The sequence below is a fragment of the Lissotriton helveticus genome, chromosome 6 (assembly GCF_964261635.1).
Source record: "Lissotriton helveticus chromosome 6, aLisHel1.1, whole genome shotgun sequence".
Lineage (NCBI taxonomy): Eukaryota > Metazoa > Chordata > Amphibia > Caudata > Salamandridae > Lissotriton > Lissotriton helveticus.
In genome coordinates, this window is record NC_136067.1 from 1034829321 (window position 1) to 1034837448 (window position 8128).

General features: G+C 42.5%; 1 pseudogene; it reads left to right on the plus strand.

Annotated features, from left to right (window-relative positions):
- The window catches only part of LOC144762600 (uncharacterized), a 79311-nt pseudogene extending 78067 nt beyond the window's left edge, over window positions 1-1244 (plus strand).
- The last annotated feature ends 6884 nt before the right edge of the window (window positions 1245-8128 follow it).

Consider the following 8128-nt stretch of genomic DNA (forward strand, 5'->3'; position numbering starts at 1 on the left):
CAGGAGATGTAGGGAAGCACTGCTGGACCCTTTTGAAAAGCAGCCCCATGACTAGAGCAGCAGCAGCATCTGATGCTCATACTCAGCAGTACCTCTAAGAACTACATAAACATGACAAAGTTGCTACCATGTTAGGTTCATGTGCAGCCATCTTTGCTTTCAGGTGAAGGTGCACGAGTGACAGGCATTGAGGACTGGATAAAATGGAGAACTGGAGCTGGGCACTAATATACAAGCAGCGCAGCTGCTGAAGGCCATAGTATAAACGGCCACACGTGCATTCACATGTTGGGCTCCACACTGTGCAGAGGATGGGTAAGTTAAAGTAGGCACTACAGGAGGAAGGACGTTGGCCAGTGTTGTCTGAAATGGTCCTGTTACGTTGTCAGGACATTTCAAATCTGACAACTAATCAAGCAGACACTAAAGCATACTCAACAGAAGAAGCTGAATCAATCTATGCACTTTTTAAAGAGGTTAGAGAATATGGTTCGTCTTCTGGAACAACGGCGCAGCAATTACGGCAACTTGAATACTTGATGAGAAACGAAATCAACCAGCGTTTACACGCAACTACATTAATTGAATATCATAAGGTAAAGAGAATTCCACATGGTTTAAGGATTGCCCTACGCCCCATGCTATTCAAGTTTGACAAGACATTTATGGCACGATGGTATGCTATACTAAATAAATGCTCTTTAGATCTCATCCTCCTAATTATAGAGGAGATCTCCTCTTTATTGAAATAATTAACCATAGATATCAATAAACTTAAGGATGAAATTACTGAACGTATGGAGAAGGAGGATTGGGATCAGGTACTTGAAAACATAAACAAGAACTTGGACACCCACGCGAAAGAAGTTCATGAAAGCAAGACTCGAAAATTCCGCAGGGACACCATAGACTATAAGTTGGGCGAGGTGTATACGTGGGCTGAAAAATACGCACAAAGAAGAGTTTTCAAAAAGCCTGGAGCAACATCATCGGAAGAAAGCATTGTGACCGACCAGGAACTCTCATTACAACGTCCCAGTGTATCCCATATGCCGCAAACATCTCAGATCGTCACAGGGGAGACAGCAACTACGTCCACTACAATGGTGCCTTTTTTAGGGGAAGGCCTCAACGCCAAGATGCCACCGGACAAAAGCCTAGTCAACCCAGACGCCCAGTCAGGCGTGGAAAAACCAAAAGTTACAAAGGAAACAGGCAGGCCACAGAGGACAGTAAAGAAATGAAATCACTAGTAGTGAATATTTCAAAAAGACCCCGGACTCGTGACAAAGAAGCTATTCTAGGCAAAGGAATATCCTTAGTTCCTACATATGTATCTAATGCTCTGGAAACTGAGGTGATTTTTTTTTTTTATTTATGCGGAAGTTAAGGTTAAGGTGGTTCTTTTCTACTATAGTGTCATCAAACGAAGATGTACAAAAACAACACAAGTTCAGACCGAAGAGCAAATTTATCTCACCCATTTCTCATAAAACTTTGGTTTCATTTGAAATCCTAGTGAAAAAGGACCTGGAGAGCATACGGTATGGCCCACCATCACAGCCAAATTTGACCACAAGGGAACGGCGTATCTTAAACAAATTGAGACAAGACCAAACAATTACATTTCATCCTGCTGATAAAGGAGGTGCTCTGGTAGTATTGGACACTGACTTTTATATTGATAGTGTGAACCAACATGTGGCCGATAAGGACACATATATCAAAGTGGATCAAGACCCCATGAGGGAAATTCTACAGACATTAGGAGTTATATTATAGAAAGCTTTTGAAGAAGGTTACATTGATGAGAACACCAAGAAATTTTTGTACAATTCTACCCCGAAAGTTTCTGTAATATACATGTTACCTAAGATTCACAAGCACAAAACCAGACCTCCATTCAGACCCATTGTAGCTGGGTGTGGATCGATCAATGAACCACTAGGATACTATCTTGATTTTCATCTACAACCACTGGTGCAGGCATGGGTAACCTACGTGAGGGATACTACGGACTGTTTACACAAGTTAGAATCTGTACGACACCTGTTTTACAAGACATTTACCTATGTACCATAGATGTGGTAGCATTGTATACCTCAATAGCCCATGACGAAGGTATCGAAGCATTAGAATGGAGATTACTGGAATCAGACATTTCGCAAGACAAGAGCATATTTCTGTTGGAACTATTGCACTTCGCGCTATATCATAGCTACTTCACCTGGCAAGGAGATTATTACATTCAACGCATGGGGACCTCCATGGGATTTCCCGGAGCGCCCTCCTATGCAAATACATTCATGTCACACTTTGAGCACTTGCATATATTGTCAAAAACAACTTGGAAAGAGAATGCAGCGCTTTTTATCTGTTACATTGATGACATTTTGGTAATCTGGACAGGGACGAGACAACTGTTGGAAGAGAGCATCAATTAACTTAATCAATGTAACCCCAGAATCAAATTTACCTTTGAAATAAGTACTACATCCATTCACTTTTTAGATATAGAAATCAGAAAAGCAACATCAGGCTTAGAGACAACAGTATACAAAAAACCAACTGATGTGAACATTGCACTATTATATTCAAGTGCACACCCACATGCTTTAAAAAAGCATTTACCTAACTCCCAGATGATGCGCACAAAGCGGATTACTTCTGAACCTGAAACCTGCCTGAGATTGATTGAGCAGCAAATAATTGAGTACAAAGATCGAGGATACCCAGAAAACATACTCAAGGAAGCTCAGGATAAAGTCTTGCAAATTCCTCGTGAGGCTCTTTTGAGAAAGCAGGACAAATTACACATGAAGAGAGAAGTATGTGTTATCAAACATTCGGCCCAGGCACCAGCTATAAAGGTCATTATCAGGAACCGATGGGAATTAATTGAAAATGAGCCTGATTTCCTACATGTATTCCAAGGGACTCCGTTATTTGCGCATACTAGAGCAAGCAATCTAAGAGAACTTTTGAAATCTGTAAAGAAAGTATCACATTCTGTACATAAGGGCATGATGAAATGTTACAATTGTGGACAGTGTGGCAATGTCATGGTGGGCAAGAATTTCACACACCCTCATACAGGAAAAAACATTGAGTTGAGACACACATCAGATTGCAACACAGAAGGGGTAGTGTACGCCATAAAATGTCCATGTGGATTAGTATATGTGGGTAGAACCAGCAGGAAGTTAAAGACACGGATAGTTGAACATAAGAGTCGCATTCGAAACAAGAATACTAACTCATCATTAGCTAGACACTGGATAGAAACACCTCATATCATCCCACAATTACGATATACCATTTTAGAGTGTATTCAATCAGGTTCAGGTACAGACCAAAACACTATGTTAGCACGTAGGGAAACCCACTGGATAAAATCTTTAGGAACTGTGATACCAGGAGGTCTCAATGATCACTATGAATTGTTATGTTATCTGTAAATGATGGTTGTAACACCTAAACTTAGATTGTGAGGGAAGACACTGCTTTTTTCTGTCTTTTATTTTATTACTTTTCATTTACTTTTTATTCACTTATTTGTTGTATAAAAATTTCAGAATTTCATGCCATTAGCAGTCCATGCAGGAATATCACAACTGATAATGGACTAGGTCCATCTTTGTATATACATCATAGTTTTCTCTTTTTACTGCTTTTTCACTTTTTGCTCCAGATAATTGTGCGTTTTTATTTAGTGAGAGATGAGCGTAGGTTTTTGTTTTTATTCAGTTGATTGGGCAATGGCCGTATATATATATATAGAGATCTATTGTTCATAACACATCACGAAGAGCACTTAACTTTCTCGATTACTTAACCGTTGGAATACACTTGCACAATAGTCCACTTTTAGTGTCGCTTGACGCATAGTCTCTCATTGATTTTCATGACTCCTCATGGGAACTTTCATATAATCACGTGTGATTATTCAGATCATGTGACCCCGGTTGCGAGATTCCTACGAGAGGGACGTTATGGCGGCGCGCCACGAACTGTGGTGAGTGTCAATTATAAGTGGTTTCTGGACTTTGGGTTAACAGCGTTGAGGCAGATGGTGATGTTATCTCCATTTGTTTTCAGAACATCTACGTCAGAATCGTGTGAACCCCGAGGGCTATTCAACACATGACTAGGTATGACCTTCCGTAGTTTGGTAAAGACTTGTGAACTTTGACGGATCTAGGTAGTTCTCTTATGCATGGTGTCCGTTTTTTCCAGGATTTGTGTCACTTGAGTTTAAGAATTTCTATTGTGGTCACACATTGAATACTTCGAGTAGTTTTAACGTAGCCTTGGGTAAGAGACATCTTCCCTATGAGTCTGTTTAACGCTCACACGTGTGGTGAACTAAGGATCTGTCTGTGGGCACGCATATTGTGATATGTATACTGGAACATTTTTATCACTGTGCAGGTGTACGAATGCAGCATGGTACATCATACCCTTATCAGAGACGTTTCAGTTTGCTCTTCGGTGCTATACATTGGAAAAGAGGCACTGTTTTACACACTCTATATTCACTTTTTACTGTTGCTTTGAGCTCTACACGGGTGGAGATTTTCACTCCATTATTATTTTCTTATTATTATTTTTCTCCTTTCCCTACTTTCGTTGTATGCGGTGTCATTCCCCAGTTTATTTTGGAATTTCAATTGAGCAAGCATAGACTGCATGTTGACGTTATGTTAAACATACAACAATTGTTGCTGTTTTCTGTGTTGTAGATCTGGAAAGTAACCATACAACAGTTGTCAAGAAATTCAGAGTCTTTACAAATATGTTATGGAATCTCATCCCCTGACGAAGGGTTCGGCTCAGAACCCGAAATGCATTGGGTGTTATGTTGATTTTTGTAAATTTGGAAAGATTAATTTCATACAATTGAATTGAGTGAAAGCAGAATTTCTAAATTGATTGTATAATTTGTTTTATGAACTGGAGAATCATGAAAAATATGCTGATTTTGAAATCATATGAGCAATCATGACTTAATGAAAAAATTAACCAGAGAAGATGTATGTATTATTTTATGGTTGATATTTTGAATACTATACAGAGGCCCTCTGCCCATAGCTGTGCGACAAGTAGCGTGAGGTTTTCCTATGCGCTCTCTAGTGATTGACGTTGTCAAATAAGACAGTCAAAAGTTTTTTCTCCAACCATGAATATCTGCTTGAATGTTTCTCATTCCTCATTCAGTGGCATGCACTGAGACTCCATTCTGTAAGCTACACACTCCAGAGCCAGTGACAGTGGATTTAGCATGATAACATCTCATTTTCAGTAACAGAAACACAAAAACTTTAACATATCTCTTAACTTATTGTATATATTGCCGCATTTATATAATGATTACTACGCCTTACTCAAAAAAAACAAGGATGACGCTGAGGACCTCAAGAACTTCCGACCCATCTCCCTGCTCCCGTTCCCAGCGAAGGTCATCGAGAAGACCGTCAACAACAACTGACCCACTACCTCGAGGAGAGCAGCATCCAGGACCTGTCGCAGTCCGGGTTCCGCAGCAACCACAGCACCAAAACTGCCCTCATCGCTGCCACCGATGACATCAGGGCCCTGCTGGACAACGGCAAAACCGCGGCCCTCATCCTCCTGGACCTGTTAGCCGCCTTCGACACTGTCTGCCACTGCACCCTCCGCACACGCCTCCACGAAGCTGGAATCCGAGACAAGGATCTGGACTGGACCCCCTCCTTCCTCTCCGGCAGAATCCAGAACGTCCGCCTCACCCCTTTCCGCTCCGAAGCCACCAAGATCATCTGCGGCGTACCCCAGGGCTCATCCCTCAGCCTTACATTGTTCAACATCTACATGGCACCACTCGCCCACGTCGCCCGAATGCACAACCTCAACATCATCTCCTACACCGACGACACCCAGCTTATCCTCTCCCTCACCAAGGACCCCCTCAACGCCAAAACCAACCTCCATGAAGGAATGAAAGCTGTCGCAGAGTGGATGAGGAACAACAGTCTGAAGCTAAACTCAGACAAGACAGAAGTCCTCGTCCTCGGCTTCACCCCCTCGGTCTGGGACGACTCCTGGTGGCCTATTGCACTGAGAACAGCACCAACACCCACCAACCACGCACGCAACCTGGTGTTAATCCTCGACTCCACCCTCTCCATGACAAAGCAGGTCAACGCCATCTCGTCCTCCTGCTTCAACACCCTCCGCATGCTCCGCAAGATCTACAGGTGGATCCCCACCGACACAAGAAGATCGGTCACCCAGGCCCTCGTCAGCAGCAGGCTGGACTACGGAAACGCCCTCTACGCAGGAGCTTCTGCCAAACTCCTGAAACGACTACAACGCATTCAGAACGCCTCCGCACGCCTGATCCTCGACATCCCTCGCCGCAACCACATCACACCCTACCTGAGAGACCTGCACTCGCTTCCCGTCAACTAGAGGATCACCTTCAAGCTCCTCACCCACGTACACAAGCCACTCCACAACCCCGGACCAGCATACCTCAACAGATGACTCACCTTCTACACCCCCAAGCGCCAGCTCCACTCTGCCGACCGCGCCCTCTCCACCGTCCCCCGCATCCGAAGAACGACCTCCGGCAGTAGATCGTTCTCCCACCTCGCCGCCAAGACCTGGAACACCCTCCGCATCCTCCTATGGCAGACCCAGGACCTGCTAACCTTCAGAAGACTACTCAAGACCTGGCTATTTGAGCAGTAGCAGCACCCCCCCGCGCCTTGAGACCCTCCCGGCTGAGTAGCGTGCTTTAAAAATGCTCTGATTGATTGATTGATTGACCCCTATGTGGGACACTGAAGCACTTGCCTACATGGGTGGCAAGCAACACTGAGGAGCCTGTGTGTTTGGAAGGGTTTTGTCTTTTTTTATACCTATATCTTATACAAAAACAATCCTTCCTGAAATGCGGGCACCCTTGCACCATGGTGCAGCAGTTTGTGCCCCAGCACAGGTGGCAGAGAGCAGGAAGGTGCCATATTTTGATTGATATGGTGAATTACTACCCTATACCTTTAATGCAGCTCAGCAGGGTGTCTTGTGTAGTGTTTTGTGAATTGTGATAAACATAGCCCTTGATTTCGGAAAATATTTATAACCTTGGTGTAGCAGCAATTTTTTCGATTTATAAAAGCTGCAGTCTCTCTACAAACCTTTTATCTCCTGCATAAATTGATGAGCAACATTACAGATGTCTCCCTCCCCCTTTGTCAGTGGGAAGCCCTCATACATGAGAGATCCACAAATGATGATAGACAACATTGAATACAGAGCTTTCAATAGTCACATTGAATTGTTATTCACTTGTGATGTTGAAGGGCTTTATTAATTTAATATTGGGCTTAAAAACTAGAGATCATATTTTCCAGGTGCTAGATTCTCTTCACTGGCTCCCAGTCAAGGACAGTATTGCCTTCAAAGTTGTGTGCCTTATGCATAAAGCGGTGTATTATGCAAAGCAGTATGTCATCAAAGGTTGATTTAAGTGGTACAACCCTTTACGATCACTGAGATATAGTAATCATTCTCTGTTAGTGATTCCTCACATCGATCGTGTACACTTGGTGGAATAGACTTTTCTATTTCTGCTGCCCAAAGATGAAATAAACTTCCTGGGCATCTCAGGAAAGAAACACACCTTCTTAGATTTGGGAAAGGTCTTGAGACCTGTTTTTTAACCGTCAATGTATTTAGTCATAGTTTGCCCTCAAGCCAAGTAGTTGGAGATCAGTTTTTGAAGTGGTTTGTACTATTCATGTTTCAGAGCTTTGAGCGGCAGGATATGCCTTTCAGTGACAGTTTGTGCTTTATACATTCCTTAAACATAAGCATAAAAATAAACATACAAGTATATCCCAGGAATTGACCCTTGATAACAAAAGGAGCTATTGCATGAATACATAAATGCAAACATCTGCATTAGATACCTACCAACTATGTAATAGAATGGGCATGTGTAGCATTTACAAAAATGTTTTCCTTTTCAAAGTAGGTTTGGGTTTGTTTATTGTACAGTTAATAAAAACTCACAATTTAAAACATACAAATGTATAAAAGAAAACCGTAGTTGCATTTGAAACATAAAAAGAGCAGTAGGCTC